The 21,302-nt window shown below is 43.7% G+C and overlaps 1 long non-coding RNA gene across 1 annotated transcript; it reads left to right on the plus strand.

The window, feature by feature from the left end:
- Positions 1-13,656: 13,656 nt before the first annotated feature.
- On the plus strand, positions 13,657-19,438 carry LOC308289839. Its single transcript, XR_013962266.1, has 3 exons — positions 13,657-13,768; positions 16,851-16,990; positions 17,811-19,438. It is a non-coding gene; the product is annotated as an uncharacterized lncRNA (long non-coding RNA).
- The last annotated feature ends 1,864 nt before the right edge of the window (positions 19,439-21,302 follow it).

Here is a 21,302-nt window from a genome sequence, read left to right on the forward strand (position 1 = left end):
TGGCCACCACGTCAATAAGGTTAATGGCAGTGATGCACATCAAGACAACACGAGGGGACGCCAGGCTGAAGATGCAAGAGGGGACCACAAGCTTTTCTTTAAATAGGTTTTGCAGAGAGTGACTTCAATATTTTAACTAAAGGGTTTTTTCCAACATGTATTTTGTGTCCTGTCATTTGCCCACTATCGACATAGTGTAATGTTCCAGTGAGATCACAGTGTTCTGTTTCTCCAAACATTACTTTACTCGGAAAATGGCATATATGCACATGGCACTGTTTTGTTTAAAGCTATACTGTGTAAGTTGCTCACCTAGAGGTCAGTAGCTCTATAGCAAACCGCGGTCGCGTTCGCGTCTTTCGGCCGTTTTTCGCCGCGGGCCTCCGCGGGCCGCCGCGGGCCTCACACCCCCGCGTCTGCCTCCACCTCACCGAGATCTATCTTTAGAGGGGTCCCTGGTTCCTGTGCGTTCAGGCATTCCGGAGAAACAGACTCATTCACCCGAGTAAATGCTGTTGTTATGTTGAGGCAAGCTACACGGGCGCCTACAAATATGGCCGCCGTATTGTGATAGCGACCCCACTTCAAGATGCGCTGTGATTGGCCGGCAGTGTATAACCCTCGCTGTGATTGGCCGGTAGTGTATGATGACGTAATTTTGCCGGGAAATCCCGCCCCTGTCACGGCTAAGTAGAAAACATATAAAGAGAAGGCTTCAGAAGCTGAAAATAACGGAGTGGGTGTTCTAAAACTTTAGCGATTTAACAGTTAGGACAATTTTAAGATTTGTTTTATAAAAAAAGTTACATGGTATAACTTTAACCACTTGGACCCTCTATACTTACTAGTAAAAACTGACCTGATTTGCAACTTGGTACGCTATTCACTCGACACTAAATATCGAAAAATTTACAATCTAGGCCTGGGCCGTGGTCCAGCGGTCCAGGCACCTAGGCACATAAGCAGCAGGGACGTGCTGGCCATTGGGAAAAGCGGGACAACTCCCGAACGGACGGTTCATTCCCGGCCGGTCCAGGCCGGCCATTAGGAAAAAAATACAAATAAAATGTCGGCCTTCGTTCCATTTTGGGGGCTGGGCGGCCAACAAAGTAAACCGTCACTGTCGGGCAGAAACCTCGTATCTCCAAGTTTCAAATGTGTAAATTTTTTCTCAAAGCAAAGCCCTGCTTCATCATACAAGGCCGTCGCACAAAAGTAGTGAAAACAGCAGATCTACAAGCACACAACGCCTCGCGGTGCGAGGCGTTGTGTGCTTGTAGATCGGCTGTTTTCACTAGTTTAGTTAATTTTTGAGCGGTGGTCACACCGTCTCCATAGCGTGGCCGTGTGTGTAGGTATGTATGTTTGTTTGTATGTATGTGGGTTTGTATGTGGGTCTGTATGTAGCCTGTGGTGTAGTACCTTTTCTGACCACACATGTTAAGGGAGGGGCGCTGTTTTCAGGCCAGGCCAGACCAGGCACACACACACACACACACGCACACACACACACACACACACACACACACACACACAGGGGGGAAGGGGGGGAGGGGGGGGAGGGGTTGGTGGGTAAACCACTGCTCAGTTCACACGGGCGTGATTTTTAAATGATAAATACAAAACAAATGGTTTTGGACATACAAGGTTTCCACCCGACAATGACGAAGTAGCAGCAGCGCTATAGAGAGAGATCTCTCTCTATAGCGTGCAATGAGGGCCTCCAACTCTTTTTCCCGGGTTGAATCAGGGGCCCAGCACGTCCCTGATAAACAGCCAGACAGTGTGGTTCAAGTCCTGATCACGATGATCTTTATGTCTCTCCCAATCTCTCTCCTGTTTCCTGTCTATCTATACTGTAAACCAGGGGTCTTCAACAGGGGGTCCTTAGAGTTACTACAGGGGGCCCCCCAAATCTTTGTGTGATAGGATAATTATTTTAAATGAACAACTTGAACCATCGCATCCCTATTCTGAGGAGAACTTTAGACAAAAATAGCAGATCTACAACCTTGTAGATCAGCTATTTTTGGCAAATAGGTTTGGCGTAGAGGATAAAAAAAGATCAGACCAAGTACAGACTGAAAGGTCAAATTTACTATCAACGTGGTTAAATGTCTGGGGGAAAAAAACACATTAACATGAATCCAACATAATACTGATGACAGTGCTGTCAAACAAGTCAATGAAAATCTGCGACACAATTTTAGACAATATGTAATGTGTCCTTGCTTTATCTCCCTCTCAGCTAAGGGGTCCTTGGCCTGTAAAATGTTGAAGACCCCTGCTGTAAAGTATACATAAATGCAGAAAAGCCCCAAAAATATATTGGGGGGGAGAAGAATTGCCGATTTACTCAAGCTGTAGATCGGTCATTTTCTGTCTCCTCTCACTGTCCCTCTCCGTCCCTCCTCTTGGTCGGTCACTGTCCCGCTGCAGATCTCTAGTCCAGGGACGTGCTGGCCATTGGGAAAAGCGGGACAACTCCCGAACGGCCGGTTCTTTCCCGGCCGGTCCAGGCCAGCCATTAGGAAAAAATTAAAAATAAAATGTCGGCCTTCGTTCCATTTTGGGGGCTGGGCGGCCAACAAAGTAAATCGTCACTGTCGGGCAGAAACCTCGTATCTCCAAGTTTCAAATTTGTAAATTTTTTCTGCAAAACAAAGCCCTGCTTCATCATACAAGGCAGTCGCACAAAACTAGTGAAAACAGCAGATCTACAAGCACACACAGCTGTTTTCACTAGTTTAAATCATTTTTAAAATGATAAATGCAAAACAAACGGTTTTGGACATACAAGGTTTCCACCCGACAACAACGAAATATAACTCATGTAATTGGCCCACTGGCTTGTCACTTGTCATGATCTGAAATGGCAAATCTTTGTGTAGCAGCAACGCTATAGAGAGAGATCTCTCGCTATAGCGCGCAATGAGGGCCTCTCCAACTCTTTTTCCCGGTCTGAATTAGAGGCCCAGCACGTCCCTGCTCTAGTCCATAAGACATTTGCACATACTGTTTCAGAGATCGCTACCACTGCAAACATATTAACCTATACTCAATCCTCTAGTATTTCCAAGCTCATGCAATGCGTTGTGAGCTTGTACTGTGCATCTATTTTTGCTTAATGTTCACACCAAGATGTTAATGTGCAACACTGCCTCGAGGGGAAAAACTGTTCAAGTGCCACATGGGAGTGTTCTCCAATGCATTAGTGTGTGTGTGTACATATTATGGTTCAAGTGTGTGTGTGTTTACCCAAATTCTTTGTTCATTTTCACTCATTTGTTCTTAAACCTTTATTGTTCCTGGAACAATAGAAATCTCTCTTTATAATTAAGGGATACCTGGCTACGATGATATCAACAGCAAAGGGATTTTCAAAATAAACCATTAAAATATGCTCTCAAAAAGAGCAATTTAAAAGATACAATATATAAAAGTAGCAAACCGATCAATATGGGCAACCCACAACAAATGGCTCAATACATACACAGACAAATCGATTCGAAGGCACTCAAGGCAGTAAGTGATCAAAACATTGCAGACATCTGATAATGAGTCTTGGGTGGCATAGCTTTGATATTCTTTCATAATTCTGTCTGGCATTGACTATAATGTAGGTTGAAAGGTGGCATTGTTGATTAAATGCTTGTGATTTTTTTTGTTTTGTTTTATAATCTGTTGCTGCAGGCTAAATCAAACCTCAGCCTTGTAAATCAAAAATGTTGAAACTCTCACCTTCACATTCCCTCAGCTCCCTCCCCATGTAGCTCCCTCCAGGGGTGTCGCACCACATTCTGGGCCCTGGGTACAAGGATTCACTCCGGGCCCCCATGAATGTTCTTCATAGGGGAAGGGGGTTTAACCCATTTAGACTGGGAACGCATTTTACGCATTATTGTGTGCTTTAACTATTGAAAAATAGCAAATATACAAGCTCACAGCATGGCACCGAGTCACGAGTGCCACGCTGCAATCTTGTAGATCTGCTATTTTTGAAAAATCATGAAAATGTGTCTAAAAAACCTATGTTTCTATGTCAGTGGTGCTCAAACCTTTTCATGTGAAGGACCCCCAAAATTATGTATTTGGCCACGGACCCCCATCTCAAATTATTTAGTTCCAGGGACGCCACAGAGAAGCAAAATTTGAGTTACAAATGTTCGCTTAAAAAATACATAATTCAAAGATTTTCACACATTTTCACGACTTTTCAAAAATTGCAGATCTACAAGCTCGCAGCGCAGCACTCGGTGCCGCGCTGTGAGCTTGGATATCATCTATTTTTCAATAGCTAAAGTATAAAATAATGAAGACCCCTCCACCTTGGGCCCTAGTAACTCAGTCCCACGCCCCCCCCCCCTTGTGACGCCCCTGCTCCCTCACTACCTCCCCCCTTCCTTCCTTCTCTTCCCTCCCTTCCTATACCTCCTTTCCAAAGACTTCTCTCCATCCTTCCCTTCATAGCTCCCTCGCTCCCTTCCCCATCCCTCCCCTGCCTACTTACAGTATCTGCCTGTTTTCCCACACGATCCATCTCCTTACCTGCCCTCTCTGTCTTTTCATCCTCGATTTCTTTCTCCTCTCACTGTCCCTCTCCCTCCGTCCCTCCCCATGGCGGTCATTGTCTCACCCCCCCCACATCCCACCCGTGTCTGACTGAAGCTATTAATCACGCTGATGTTAGACAGTAAAACAATGAGGAGCGCACGTATGGTGCCATGTTCCCTCAGAGCAACTCTCTGGGTTTACCTGCAGGTGATTTGTTCTGTGTCTTAAGTGTTCATGCTGGGACATGGTGTTTCATACTGGTAGATGTTGGTTCATACTGGTAGATGTTGGTTCATACTGGTAGATGTTGGTTCATACTGGTAGATGTTAGTTCATACTGGTAGATGTTGGTTCATACTGGTAGATGTTGGTTCATACTGGTAGATGTTAGTTCATACTGGTAGATGTTGGTTCATACTGGTAGATGTTGGTTCATACTGGTAGATGTTAATTCATACTGGTAGATGTTGGTTCATACTGGTAGATGTTGGTTCATACTGGTAGATGTTGGTTCATACTGGTAGATGGTGGTTCATACTGGTAGATGGTGGTTCATACTGGTAGATGTTAGTTCATACTGGTAGATGTTGGTTCATACTGGTAGATGGTGGTTCATACTGGTAGATGTTGGTTCATACTGGTAGATGTTGGTTCATACTGGTAGATGTTAATTCATACTGGTAGATGTTGGTTCATACTGGTAGATGTTAATTCATACTGGTAGATGTTGGTTCATACTGGTAGATGTTAATTCATACTGGTAGATGTTGGTTCATACTGGTAGATGTTGGTTCATACTGGTAGATGTTGGTTCATACTGGTAGATGTTAGTTCATACTGGTAGATGTTGGTTCATACTGGTAGATGGTGGTTCATACTGGTAGATGGTGGTTCATACTGGTAGATGTTAATTCATACTGGTAGATGTTAGTTCATACTGGTAGATGTTAATTCATACTGGTAGATGTTAGTTCATACTGGTAGATGTTGGTTCATACTGGTAGATGTTGGTTAATACTGGTAGATGGTGGTTCATACTGGTAGATGGTGGTTCATACTGGTAGATGGTGGTTCATACTGGTAGATGTTAATTCATACTGGTACTGTAGATGTTGGTTCATACTGGTAGATGTTGGTTCATACTGGTAGATGTTAATTCATACTGGAAAATAGCTGATCTACAAGCTCACAACATGTGAGCATGAGCTTGTAGATCGTCTATTTTCACTCTTTTGGGTCTTGAGCTAAAACGTTTGGGAACCATTGCGCTTAAAAGTGTTGGATCCATGCTGGGACTAACTCCTGACCCTGACTCTTGTTAAAGCATGACTCTGGAATAGGTTTCACTGATCGTTTGTGACCAGTTCCCAAGAGCAAAAGAAGGCAAACTGTCCAAGGCAAACATCTGCACTTCCTTACACTTAATATCATACATACATACTGTACAGTAGCACACGACCAAATACAATGGACTGTGGTTAACAGCACAAAGTATTATCTACAGTGTTTCACATACACATAGGAATACAAAGACAGCTGTTACTGTAACTCACAGCCCAACATAAATGTCATGTGTCAATAAATCATATTGAAATAAGTAAATAACATTAACTAGAAAGGGGCACTCAGTGGAACGCAAATCTCTCCCAGGAGGCATGACCCTCTCTCCCTCCATCATTGTCTGTCTAGTGCACGTGATGACATTGTGATGGCATTGTGTGCGTGTATGAAAAGGCACAGTGCAATGGGAGGAAAGGCAGTGATAAAGGATGCTGATCGTTAATGCCTTGTGTCAGTTATGTTTATAACAAAATCAAAATGGTGGAAAATCTAATTAGGTGAAAATGGGCATGGCCTATATGGGAGGTTGTATCATGGACCAAGAAATCCAGAGAAATCAAACTAGAAAATGTGCTCAACTGAGTGCATGTCCCCGCCAGACCGGGTTGCCAATCTACGGCCCACAAATTTAGGAAGTCAGTCAGGAATGTGAAAAACCTGACTGATGCATATTGATCACATGACTCCAGCGATAATGTCTACCGATTTGTGGGAGTTTTTGAAAGGTTTTGTAGGAGAAAAAGCTAAATGGACACAGGGATGGACAGGAGTGCTCTGTAGATGCTGTGAACTAAAATCTAAAGTTTCTTTAGATACAGTACAACTTCTTAGGTTTTTCATGTCCTTTGATGTCCCTTTTCTGTTGGTGGATTATTCATGTAATGATATCAAACTTTTAATAATGTTTGCAAAGGATTGGGTTCTGTTATTATTTTTTTTCTGAAATATGCTCTCTAAATAAAATGTGATCGGTCTGATCTGCACATCTCCCAGTGCAAATTATCTTGATTTGAATCAGAAAAGCTGTAGTGTTTCCTTTGCTATGAGTCAGAACGGGCAATATCATTCCACAATTCTAAATATTGTCGCTGTTGGGTGGAAACCGTTACTTTTCAGGAAATGGACAAAAGAACCTGTGTACCACCGAATGTAGTTATTTAGTCACACACACTTCATATTGGTTCAATATTTATAAAACCCACAGACAGACTTAACCCCTGTCAATCACACTTTAAAAAAACATTCAAAAATAGTTCTAAAAGCTCTAAAAGATCTACATGCTCAAGACTGCAGCGCCGAAACTGTGGAACAATCTCCCAACCCCATGTTAGAGCGTCATAAACCTTGCCTGTGTTTAAAGTGTACAGCACTTTGGTTAATCAATGTTGTTTTAAACATGCTCTATAAATAAAGAGGATTGGATTGGATCACAACGCATCACATCAAGCGATGATGAGACGTTAACCCATTAAGACCTGAAAAATACCTAAAAAAGTCTTCTGAATCGGTTTTCTGAAAAAAACGTATATTTCTATATCAGTGGTGCTCAAACCTTTTAATGTCAAGGACCCCTAGAATTATCTGTATTTGATCGCGGACCCCCATCTCAAAATATTTTGTTCCAGGGACCCTGAGAAAGAAAGATTTGAGTTATAAATGTTCGCTTTAAAAAAAGATTTTTGCAAAATATTTCACGATATTTAAAAAATAGCAGATCTACAAGCTTGCAGCGCGGCACACGGTTCCGCGCTGTGAGCTTATATATCTGCTATAAAGCATAAAATAATGGTTAAAGTGGTTAAAAGAGTTCCAGTTCGGGTGTTTATGGATGACACTATTTTACTGTAGGTGCAGCCATCAGATGACAGGGGCAACGTTTCACCCCAACCAAAGTTACGGCACAAAAAATATGACTCATTTCAAGGAAAGGGTTCGCTGAACTCGTTGCAGGACTGTCGAAGTAAAGAAAAAATTGTAAAATAGAAAAAATACAACACATGATTGAATCACAGATAGCCCATTACGGAGTAGCAGGTGCAGTAATCATAAAATAATATAATGGAGGCTTTCAAAGAATCTGGAGAGGGTCAACGTCGAAGGGAACAAAGCTATTAAGTTCACCTCAAACCGCAGATATATATTTCCTTTTTCCCCACAGGAGCAATAAAGGTCCCATTTTATACTGTAGATAACATGCTAAATACCCAAGAAATCTTTAATCAGAAAATGTGTTTCATCAACATTATGGTCACACAGAGCCAGAGCACAATCCTAGACGCTCTGATTTACATTCCGAGCTAAAGGTGACATATTTATTTCCGCACAATAATTTAAGGAATGGAATCACAATCATTAGTGGTATGAGGTAATGGGGATACTAATTATTTCCTTCTTTGGCAACACATTTTCAAAGAGGACCAGGGTACATTATTCTAAAAGACAGCACTAATGGATTGGGAAGAATGCACTGGATTCCTCTTTTCACATTCCCACGATGGTGTTCCTGTCTCTACATAACAATACTGCACCGTATGAGGCCTTTACATATACAAAAAAAAAAGGTTTCGATCACTACTGAGGAGGTTCTGTAAGCAAATCATGCGTCGTCGTGGCGTGCGTTTTCAAATTGTTATGTTTACGAGGTTATAGGTGGTTATGAGTGAGTCCTCTACCCCACCACCCACCTTGTCAGTGAGAGCGGTGATTGATGAAGCTTCCTTCCTCCCTGTCAGGCCTCTCCATGGCTTTGGTTGTGTGGCGTCTATTGATTTGAGGTGGAATAAAATCCCTAATGGTGATAACACTTAAATAATGGGCTGATAACACCACAGCCGATGGATATGGGCAATCAGGACTTCATTAGTATCAGCTAAGGAGGATGAGGCTGATTTAACTTGCAAATAGAGAACGAACGGGGGAGAGGGTTGAAGGGGTGTGGGGGGGCTCGGAGCCGTCAGGACACGATGCACTCTGCTGTGTACTGCTTCTCAGGCATGTCTTTGCAGGGGAAGTGAAATGCACAGGGGGACGTTCTATAATTGCTCAGAATCAAAATTAGCCTTGCCACAGGAGTCTCAATATTATTTTCCAGACTCCTGTACATGTTTGGGCATCACGACCCAGCAAGTTGTGCTAAAGATATGCTTCATGTGCAGTAAACCTGAAAGAGCAAGTAGCATCTTTATTACTGCAATACAATCTTCAAAGTCTTTCATTCTGTAAACACCATTCTACATGAATGCAAGACGTACTGTAGCCTTCAGTGAGATGTGTCGGCGTACATTTTGTAGAAACTAAATAGGCCCACTGTAAATCTAAGACAATATTTGTGGCTATTTGGCTAAAAACAGTCACGCACTTCACATTACAATCATTAACCTTCTAAATGAGTTTCATGCAAATCATAAGAGTTTGTAATTGACAATTAAGCATGCCAAAAACATCCGGCTGCCATTTAATGGCAGTTAATGAGTGCCTGGAAGAGGCAGCGATGTCTATACGGTGCCCATGGCTTTAACAGGGAAATATGCAAACTAACCTTGGTTAAAAGCTCTCACTGGGGAGGCAATGCCATGCCAATTTGCATGCAGACCCAGTCAGCACGGCTCCCAAGTTACTGCTATGTCGCCTGCCGAGTCAATGCTCTCCCATTGAGTCAAATGCAGCTTGATTACACTTCACACTAGCCAAATTATAATGCAAATAGCGTTCCACCTATTAACCATGGAGCTGCCCGAAATGTGTGCTTGTCCCCACAGTGTGTGATGTAAATTGCTATGTCACATTAAAATTGACACCGGTAATTCTGTGCATTGTGAAGTTATTGGCTGCCAGGTCTTATGAAGCGTTGCAGATGAGTGCATTTCGCTGCACATAGTCAATTTGACACAGTCGCAGGGGAGAGATTGCTTTTTGGTGCGTAATGAATCCACACAAATTAAGAAATTACCTTTGGGTGAGATCTTCAGCCTCGGTTATGCTTCCATTTCAGTTTACTTAGAAAAGGTATTTTGTGGTTAGTCGCTGAAACCACTTTAGAATTGGGACTGACATTTTTTTTTGTCTTAGTCCATATTAGCCCACTGAATATTGGATGACCTTGAGGTCAAATAATATGACATAGAGGCTGGTGTACGTTGTACTACTGTGGTTAAAGAATACCAGAAACTGGATGTCAGTTCAGAAAGTGGAAAGTTGCTAGACTGATTCATTTAGGGCTGGGTTGTCAAACTGGCCGCCCACAGGCCGTTTGCGGCCTGCAGAGAGGTCCAATGCAGCCCAGAACATGAGTTTCAAGAGAGGAAAGTCATACTGCCTCTAAAGACGCTCCTTACTAAATTTTAGGGGGTATGTTAAAGATAAAATCTGTATTGGGTTTGAATCCCGATCCTGACGACATTTGCTGCCTGCATGTCACTCCCCATCTCTCTCCCCATTTCCTGTCAGTCTACTGTCCTATCAATAAAGGCATACAGTAAAAGCCCCAAAACAAATCTTAACAAAGATAAAATCTGTATGTTTTATGTCTCTCCCGGTAATTGAAACTACAATCAAGATGGCGGTGCATCTATAGTGTCCAATCCGGTGTGCCGTGGCCACCTATGTAACTATTAACATTGTTAACCATTGCATATCCTATTCCTACCTGACCTGTCATTTTCTCAATGTCTGAGTAGGGATACCACCTCCAAGTACGGCAGATAGATAACTAGACAAATAGTCAGATGGGTTAAAATTACATTTATTAAATAACTTGTCCTGGACTGCCGCTTTTAGACGTTATTTAAATGTCCCCTAATGTTCCCCTAATGAAATCGCCATGAACAAGTTTGATGTGTGCAAATGCGCACGCGCGCGTGTGTGTGTGTGTGTGTGTGTGTGTGTGTGTGTGTGCGTGCGTGCGTGCGTGCGTGTGTGTGTGTGTGTGTGAGACAGAGTGAGAAAGAGAGATAGAGAGAGTTTCTTGTGCAAAATGGCTGCTCAAACAACCTCGTCTGAAACAGAGGAGGGGCTCCTAACCCTCATCTACACACCAGTGTACAGTATAATACATGCAAAGATCCACTTCCTACTCAACAGTTTAGCTAGGCCTCAGTAGTTTTGGAGAGTGTACTTCTGCGCTGGCTGATTGAGACCCCTAATTAGTGTGCTTTGTTAATGGCAGGTAGTGTCAGGTGTTAATGAGAGGCTGATTGGAGTGGGTGTGTAACGAGAGATGATTGGGATGGCTCACAGCTCAAACTTAAACATTCCTCAGTAAACACTCCACCGTAAAGAGATAGAGGGAGAGGGAGAGGGAGAGGGATCTGGTGAAGTTGCTCAGGGGGGTGTTGGTGAAAGTAATTGCTACAACATGGAGGGCCACGGGGTAAGGTCCTCTGCAGATTGCTGGGCCCTCCAATCAAGTGATGTTGCAGCAAGGTTCTTCAGGAGGGGCTGATTCAATGATTTCAGACTTCGTGTGCAACAGCTTTTTGGAGCTCTAATGGAGATTTATGGGTTTTATCCACTTCTGTATGTCTGATGAAAATGGTTTGGGACTGTTACAGAACCGACTGCATTCCTTGCACAAATATTACGGCTGTCGAAATGGCTGTAAAGGGGTTGGCCAAAGTATCGGTGCCGCTGTGAAAGCGTATAATTCCAGAACCATCCATTTCTCAAAAGTGAAGGACGATATCACCTTTGACTCAATGTGTAAGAATCCAAATATCTAAGTCTGCCTCCATAAAACACAAGTAGGACCTGCATAATGCCCAATAGTGCAATAACAAAACAAAAAAATAAAAATCTTAAACATTACGTCACACCACTACAGCCACTACCAAAGAATGCAGTACATGTCTGGAGTGTGACTCAAGGACAGTGTAAAAAAGGACCTGTGAAGTGGTCATGTGGATGAGGTACATTATGACGACACTGACATTACTCTACTACACTGTGCCTCCACCAGCACACCACCGCCAGGCAGAGGAAGCAGGCCAACCGTTCATCACAGGGGCCACTTAGAGAAAGGCCAAAAGGCTCGCTGAGGAGTAAAGGGTGTCACGGGAGCCTCACGCACACACAAACACGACCACGTGACTGGAGCGGCGTGCCTTAAATGCACACTGGAGAGCGCGGGGCCTCGCCAAATGAGTTCCCAGGAGACCTCCCCGCACCTGCAGTCATTTTTCAAACCTTTTTTAATTGGTCCTCTTCAGTCAGCTGATGCCCCGTGTCAAAGCCGCGTTGGCTCGGCGCCGTGACTCAAAGGTCCCGGTCTCCGCCATCAACCTCATTCTGACACAACGCATAGGTCGCCCCCCGCCCCCCACACACCTCCTCTCTTTTCGCCTCGACTGAACCGCTATACCGTATCCATTATGAAGGAACGGTGGAGGTAAAAGCAGCGACGCTCGTTGTCAAATCAACGGTAGCACTGTTGTTATGTCTCAGTAACACTGTCCCTGCTGTAGTGGAACCAAATGAACCCTATATACTGGTGTCATGGTAGCTCCTTTCGGGAACCTCTCCCTCCACTATACAGCTCCGAGATGAGGTTCCTCAGAGCTAGCTGCCAAAATGGGTAATCTCCGGCGAAGGTGCGCCGCGATCAACACTTCTTACCTTTTGTGCTCATGGTATCCAAAAAGTAAAGGTTGGCTTTCCCTCTCACAGATGTTACATTTTTTAGCGTGGATTTGTGGAAGAAAATCTAAGCGAGGGGTAAGTGTTTAAATCACTGTTTTAGTCAGCCTGTGGACAGTTTTTCCCAATGCAATGTTACGGAAGCAGTATTGCGCATGTGTGACCGGCCACCCGCTTCGAACGTTATCAGAACATAGAATGTCCATTATCAGCCTTTATTAACTGCATAGAATGCGCCCATTATGGCCATATTGCCCATACTGAGGAACTCATTATGTTTTTATCAGACATAGTCTCTGTTGATTATGGTACGTAGCATGGAAAATGCCCATACTCTCGTTCAGGCACTATGTTTTAATCAGACATTCTGTCTGTTGATAATGTAACGTTCTATTACATCACATCGGCCGATATGTCAGTCACGTGACTGCTGTTTTTTTTTGTTTCGTTTTTTTCAACACTGCTCCCATAACCTTTATTCTCAGTGTTATATGCAATATTTTACGAAAGTTTCTGCATTATATTGTTCACTGATACAAGACTGACAGTCTTATTATAATTATCTTCAAAATAGCGTTGGTACTTTCTCCCTTTTTAGTCCTTACGTCAACATAAACATTCAGATTTCAAAGATACGGCGTTTGCTCAATAGCCAAGGATGTTACAATTATGGACGGCCCCTCACATGTACGCATAATGTTCCGTGTTGTTTAATAATAATCATTTTTGATCCGATCGGTGGCTTTTAACAACGCGACCCCATCGGCCGTTGGGGTGTATTGCACCTTATAACTCCTATCACTGATCTGATTAAAATGCTTTTTACTAAACAATACAGAATGCACTCGTGCCGAGGTTGGGCCGTATATAATTGTAACATCTGTAGCCCCGGGGAAATAACTCTATATTTGAAATCTGAACGTCTTTGTAGATGTACGGAGGGAGAACGTGCAAAGATTATTTTTTTGAAGATATCACGTTGGGAATGCGATTGATCCCAGGCTGAGACTGACTACTGTATCCGGTTATTTCCACGCGTTACGACGCGTTGGCACAGACAGAGTATTTCCGTATCCTGTCCAGGGCGGAAGTAATGTGTAACGCGAAATTATCACACTCAGACTGAACCACCCGGGACCAACCAGGAGGCTAAAACAGAGGCTCGTGGATTGTTGTTTAACTCGTTTCACAAGAGAAAAGAAGCTCGCTTTCGTGGATATCTTCATATAGCGACTCCATTCAGGTAAGAGACAATAGGCATCATCTAGAATGACTCAATGGGGGTGTATTGTTAAAATGTTAGGCTGTTCTACAGTAGGTCTGTAATGTTTTTTCTTTACCTTGCAACACATGCTAACTCTCATGCTAACTGAAAGCTATTAAAGCTAACAACAACAACAGCTCCCTCCCTCAGCCAGGGACCCCTTCTTAGCTGAGAGAGAGATGAAGCAGGGACCCCTTAGCTGAGAGAGCAGGGACCCCTTAGTTGAGAGAGAGATGAAGCAGGGACCCCTTAGCTGAGAGAGAGATGAAGCAGGGACCCCTTAGTTGAGAGAGAGATGAAGCAGGGACCCCTTAGCTGAGAGAGAGATGAAGCAGGGACCCCTTAGTTGAGAGAGAGATGAAGCAGGGACCCCTTAGTTGAGAGAGAGATGAAGCAGGGACCCCTTAGCTGAGAGAGAGATGAAGCAGGGACCCCTTAGCTGAGAGAGATGAAGCAGGGACCCCTTAGCTGAGAGAGAGATGAAGCAGGGACCCCTTAGCTGAGAGAGAGATGAAGCAGGGACCCCTTAGCTGAGAGAGATGAAGCAGGGACCCCTTAGCTGAGAGAGAGATGAAGCAGGGACCCCTTAGCTGAGAGAGATGAAGCAGGGACCCCTTAGCTGAGAGAGATGAAGCAGGGACCCCTTAGCTGAGAGAGAGATGAAGCAGGGACCCCTTAGCTGAGAGAGATGAAGCAGGGACCCCTTAGCCGGGAGAGATGAAGCAGGGACCCCTTAGCTGAGAGAGAGATGAAGCAGGGACCCCTTAGCTGAGAGAGAGATGAAGCAGGGGACCCCTTAGCTGAGAGAGAGATGAAGCAGGGACCCCTTAGCTGAGAGAGAGATGAAGCAGGGACCCCTTAGCTGAGAGAGAGATGAAGCAGGGACCCCTTAGCTGAGAGAGATGAAGCAGGGACCCCTTAGCTGAGAGAGAGATGAAGCAGGGACCCCTTAGCTGAGAGAGAGATGAAGCAGGGACCCCTTAGCTGAGAGAGATGAAGCAGGGACCCCTTAGCCGGGAGAGATGAAGCAGGGACCCCTTAGCTGAGAGAGAGATGAAGCAGGGACCCCTTAGCTGAGAGAGAGATGAAGCAGGGGACCCCTTAGCTGAGAGAGAGATGAAGCAGGGACCCCTTAGCTGAGAGAGAGATGAAGCAGGGACCCCTTAGCTGAGAGAGAGATGAAGCAGGGACCCCTTAGCTGAGAGAGATGAAGCAGGGACCCCTTAGCTGAGAGAGAGATGAAGCAGGGACCCCTTAGCTGAGAGAGAGATGAAGCAGGGACCCCTTAGCTGAGAGAGATGAAGCAGGGACCCCTTAGCTGAGAGAGAGATGAAGCAGGGACCCCTTAGCTGAGAGAGATGAAGCAGGGACCCCTTAGCTGAGAGAGATGAAGCAGGGACCCCTTAGCTGAGAGAGAGATGAAGCAGGGACCCCTTAGCTGAGAGAGATGAAGCAGGGACCCCTTAGCCGGGAGAGATGAAGCAGGGACCCCTTCGCTGAGAGAGATGAAGCAGGGACCCCCTTAGCTGAGAGAGAGATGAAGCAGGGACCCCTTAGCTGAGAGAGAGATGAAGCAGGGACCCCTTAGCTGAGAGAGATGAAGCAGGGACCCCTTAGCTGAGAGAGATGAAGCAGGGACCCCTTAGCTGAGAGAGAGATGAAGCAGGGGACCCCTTAGCTGAGAGAGAGATGAAGCAGGGACCCCTTAGCTGAGAGAGAGATGAAGCAGGGACCCCTTAGCTGAGAGAGAGATGAAGCAGGGACCCCTTAGCTGAGAGATGAAGCAGGGACCCCTTAGCTGAGAGAGAGATGAAGCAGGGACCCCTTAGCTGAGAGAGAGATGAAGCAGGGACCCCTTAGCTGAGAGAGAGATGAAGCAGGGACCCCTTAGCTGAGAAAGCACTGTTCTTTACTTCAACAGAGGTCCGGGACCCCTAGGGGGTCCCCGGAGTTACTACTGGGGGTCCTCCAAATCTTTGAGTGATATAAACCTTTTTTCTACTCCTTTTTTATATTAACTACTTGAACCCTAGTGTCCATATTCTGAGAACTGTAGCCCAAAATAGCAGATCTACAAGCTCACAACGCCTCAATCAGCTGTTTTTGGCAAAGACCTTTGGTGTAGAGGGGAAAAAGAGCAGACCAAGTACAGAGTGAAAGGTCAAGTTTATTAAGTATTGACAGTTCAAGTGGTTAAATATCTGAAAACACAAATTGACATGAAAATACACTGATGATTGTGCTGTCAAACAATGAAACTATATGGAATCTAATCAATCTATGAACAGGTTGTGGGGGTCCCTGCTTCAATCTCTCTCAACTAATGGGTCCTTGGCCTGAAAACGTTGTTTAATCTGTCAATTATTTAAGCAATTAATCAGATTGTGGCATTTGTTTAGCTATTACCTTATACATTTCTGATTAAAGAATAGCTACACATTTGTCAGGCTAAATTGTAACCGTGTTCTTTTCAAATAGGTAATTTAAAAATAAATATTCAAGGCATATTTTTAGCAGGGTTCCCACGGTCATGAAATTACTGGAAATATTTTGAAACAGTCCTGGAAGGTCCAGGAGAAATAGCTATGCATTCTTTGAATATTAGAGGCAGAAATTGTGAAAATAGCCGATCTTCATGCTCACAACGTTGCGAGGCGTTGTGAGCATGTAGATCTGCTATTTTCACAATAGAACAGTGTTATGGTTTTAGTGCTCGTCAGGGTGCCGGGTCCCCAGTAAAAACATGATTATTTCGGGGTCACGGCCTGAAAAGGTTGAGAACCACTGGCATACACTACCTGTCTTTGGGCATTGTGCATAGGAGTAAGCAACATGTTATTGAGCTGAATTATTGTTATATAGTCCTGTATATTGGGTTAAATATTCTGGAAAAGTTTTGGAAATTAATTGGAAAACATTTGTGGGAACCCTGAGTAATGTGTGTGTGTGTGTGTGTGTGTGTGTGTGTGTGTGTGTGTGTGTGTGTGTGTGTGTGTGTGTGTGTGTGTGTGTGTGTTTGTGTTTGTGTTTGTGTGTTTGTGTGTGTGTGTATTACTACCAGCGGGGCATCCTGGCCTACCAGTTCAAAGAAAGGCCCAAGAACATTCGCTTCATCGACGAGGAAGATGCAGGCTGCCACGGTGCCCCAGCCCCACAGACCAGCTACGTCACCATCATCCCAGCCAACCCCATAAGCACCAGGTAGGCCTGTCACAATTATTACCAGGGTTCCCACGGTCATGAAATTCCTGGAAATATTTTGAGATTAGAATCATATTTTTCCAGTACTGGAAAAGTTTTGGAATTGATCAAGGCTCCTGGAAGGCCCTGGAAAAAATAGCTATGCATTGTCTTTGGTTATTGATTTGGTTAATACCTCTGAAATGGCAAATTAAACATGGGCCAAATTGTCAAATATTAGAGCCAGAAATTGTGAAAATAGCCGATCTACATGCTCACAACGTCTCGCAGCGCAGTTTTGGAAATTAATTGATAAAAAGCTGTGGGAACCCTGTTTTAGTTCTTTAGCACGGTATTAATAGAAATTCCAGCGATTATGTGCCGATTTGATTACGATTACTAAACTAGTAAGACGCCTCAGGGCGACAATTCTTGGCCATCTGGCCAGTGATGTATATCGGACCAGTTACCCATATACTATATGGAGATCCATGTACTGTACGTCCCTTTTATGCCCATACATGGAGATCCCTGTCTGAACCAGCCGCACATAATATGGGCTGTCTTCCTCCACATATGGGCAATTCCATTATGCAGTTCTGTTAGATATGGGCTTAATCAGGAATCTCCATATATGGGCATAAAAGATTCTGGGGAATACCCATATATGGACTTTTACATAGGTGATGTCACCGGATGTATCAAGGGAACCAACCCATATGTAAAAATGTGTACACACACACGTCTACACGGAGATAAGCTGTGACATTTCTCATGGCAACCTTAAGTCGCAATTAGTTGGGGCACTCCAAATTTACACAAACTCTGTTTTTCTCCACAGATGAAGCCCAAACATGCCAGGAAGGTCAACGTTGCGGCTGACTCTGGATTGCCACAGTGACCTCCGAGAGAGCAGCATGGATCTGTCTACAGCAGGATCAGCATGTGCGACCACTGGAGCACTTTTGGACTGAACTCTTTACATTTGGATTTGGTGGACAGATTTGTGGAGTATTTATCTGCAACTGCCTGAGGACAATGAAACAAAATGGACTTCCAGGAGCTGCTCACCAGCTTCTACCGGAATGGAGAGCACCTCCCACGGTCACCAGCCCATTCGCCTATAACTTATTCGCCTTAACAGATTTCGCTCTTTCACCGTGCATGGAGGAGAGTCTTTTCACGGCCGTTGAAGAGCCATTTCGCCTAAATGTTCAAGGGTCCGTCTTTTTTATCCATTTTGCCTGGCTGCCACGCTGTGGGCAGACAGACAGACAGGTAGACAGACAGACAGACAGACAGACAGACAGAATTTGGCACAGAGCAGAGGAGCGCGAACCAGACACCACTTCACCATAATAAAGCAGCAGTAGTAGGCTATCTTCCAAATCAAATTGTCAGGAGGACATCATGTCATGACTCATGACCTTGCGCAGCAGTGCACGTATCAATTAATTAATTATTTAGACACTGATTCCAAAGCTCTAATCTGTATGTCTGCTCAATTCTGCTGTAAACATAATGTTGGCCTTCGTTCCATTTTGGGGGCTGGGCGGCCAACAAAGTAAATCGTCACTGTCGGGCAGAAACCTTGTATCTCCAAGTTTCAAATGTGTACATTTTTTCGCAAAGCCCTGCTTCATCAAACAAGGCTGTCGCACAAAAGTAGTGAAAACAGCCGATCTACAAGCACACAACGCCTCTTTAATTACTTTATTAAATGATAAATACAAAACAAACGGTTTTCTACCCGACAACGACAAATTATAACTCAAGTAATTGGCCCACTGGCTTGTCACTTGTCATGATCTGAAATGGCAAATCTTTGAGTAGCAGCAGCGCTATGGAGAGAGATCTCTCTCTATAGCGCGCAATTAGGGCCTCCAACTATTTTTCCCGGGCTGAATCAGGGGCCCAGCACGTCCCTGGTTCTCAACCTGTGGGTCAGTACTCTGTTAACTGTTACTCTTGTTGCATCGAGGGCAGACGTTTTGAAAATGGTGCATTATCTTGTGGAAGAATACATGGAAAATATATATATAAGCTGTATCACAATACACAATCTTATCACGATTCTTTCTCATGTTGGTTTTTATGTTTATCTTTCAAGTTACTTAACAGTCAACCTCCTACAAGATAACAAAAAATAAAAGGGAAAAAGGATGAGGTTTGACAACTACTGATTTAGACGAAATTGCTAATTCTCTGTATTAACAATTCAACATGCATTGTATCACGATATATACTGTATATAATATATCTGAAGAGGCGTATCAACGATATGTATCACCAAATGCCAATTGTCTTTGTAAGCTTCAGGTGGTTGTTATGGTAACGCCTGCTGTCAATCAAATTGTTGCCTTCATCTGTCAATCACTGTTGGTTTTCGACCGTGTTATGCTGTGCTGGTGCTTTTGTTTTAAGATCTTTTGCATGTTACTGTTTTTGTATCAATAAATGATTTTTCATATCCAACTTAATATCTACTCTCTGGACTTACTAACCACACACTACATGCGTGTATGTTTTATGCTTGTTTATGCTTGTTTATGCTCGCAGTAGGGCTTATTGGTAAGCCGTGAGTCAGATGATAAACCTTTGTGCTGTATACAGTATGTCTGCTTTACAGTAACAATTAGTGTGCTATTACATAGTAATAATGCAGTGATACAACTAAGCAGTTAAAATTAGCCAAAAATAGCAGATCTACAAGCTCACAATGCCTCGCGCTGCGAGGCCGTGTGAGTTTGTAGATCGGCTATATTCGGCAAAGAGTTTTGTGTCGTGGAGAAAAAGAGCAGACCAAGTACAGAGTGAAAGGTCAAGTTTATTAAGTATTGACGGTTCAAGTGGTTACAGTAAATACTCTGATGATTTTGCTGTCAAATAATGGAACTATGGAATCACTGAAAAGGTTATAGGGGTCCCTGCTTCATTTCTCTCTCAACTAAAGGGTCCTTGGCCTGAACACATTGAAGACCTCTGCTGTAGAGCTCTGTAGACCCTGATATTAGATAGGTGATAGTGGAGGGTTTAGCACACAACACTGTAGAGCTCTGTAGACCCTGATGTTAGATAGGAGGGTGTGGAGTCTATGGTTATCATTCACTATAGGTTATCATTCACCATCGTCGGCAGGTTAATATTCACCAGTGTCAGCAGTTAATCATTCACCAGCGTCGGCAGGTTAGCATTCACCAGCCTCGGACTAATGGGACATCGGACTAATAACATTAAAAAACGCTGCACGCCCCATCTACTGTATCTGTTAATAGACTGAATGTCCTTTTGGACATTAGGATGTCCTAACCCTAACCCTAACCCTAACCCTGTCCGCCGTCTGTCTGCACTGATACTAAACAGTGTCACCACCCACCACCATGGTAATAGCCGCATACTGAAACAATGCACAAATTATATTTGTCATGACTGACATCACTGATACTAAACAGTGCCCAAAATGACTGACATCACGGAGTTGTCACAGACTGGCATGGGCACAGAACACCAAATATGGGCATAACAGAGAGCCAGATATAGATATACAATGGGTATTACACAACTTTATCTGAGCTTTATGAAGTTTATAATGAAGTTCATAGTGTATAATGACATCTTATCATAAATACATAAAACTTAATGAAGTTCTTTCTTTCTTTCTTTTTCCTTTATTAATTCAGGGGAGCCCATTGAGAGCAAGCTCTCTTTTTCAAGGACACCCTGATCACATCATAAAAAACCACACAAGCAATGTAAAATACAATAGACAATCAAACCACAGTATAACGTTACAGATGCAGGAAGTACATAACATATAATATAGTTCTTACACAAAACATGTGCATTCACTATGTAGTGTGCCCTCAAGGAGCACTTTAAATGTCCCTATAGAGACCAATCGAACCAGTTTCAGAGATTCCTGAAGTTTATCCCACTTGTGTGGAGCATAATACTTGAAGGCCGTCTTTCCTTGCTCACTATTCATAGTTGGACAGGAATACCTAATGAATACCTGTGAGCGAGTTGCATGTCCAGTGACTATTGGTTCTACCAATGTGGATAAATACAAAGGAAGTTTACCACAGAAGGCCTTATAAATAAATAAAATACAGTGTTGCTCTCTATGAACTGTGAGAGATGGCCAACCTACTTTTTCATATAATAAACAATGATGGGTAAGATAATCATCACCAGTTATAAACCGCAAGGCACGGTGGTAGACAGCATCAAGAGGCTTCAGTGTGGAGAGTGAGGCATGCATGTACACAGCACATCACCATAATCAAAGACCGACATTATAACAGATTGTTCAGCGAGAGAGAGAGAGAGAACA

This window comes from Nannobrachium achirus, assembly GCF_963921795.1.
Source record: "Nannobrachium achirus genome assembly, chromosome: 8".
Classification (NCBI taxonomy): domain Eukaryota; kingdom Metazoa; phylum Chordata; class Actinopteri; order Myctophiformes; family Myctophidae; genus Nannobrachium; species Nannobrachium achirus.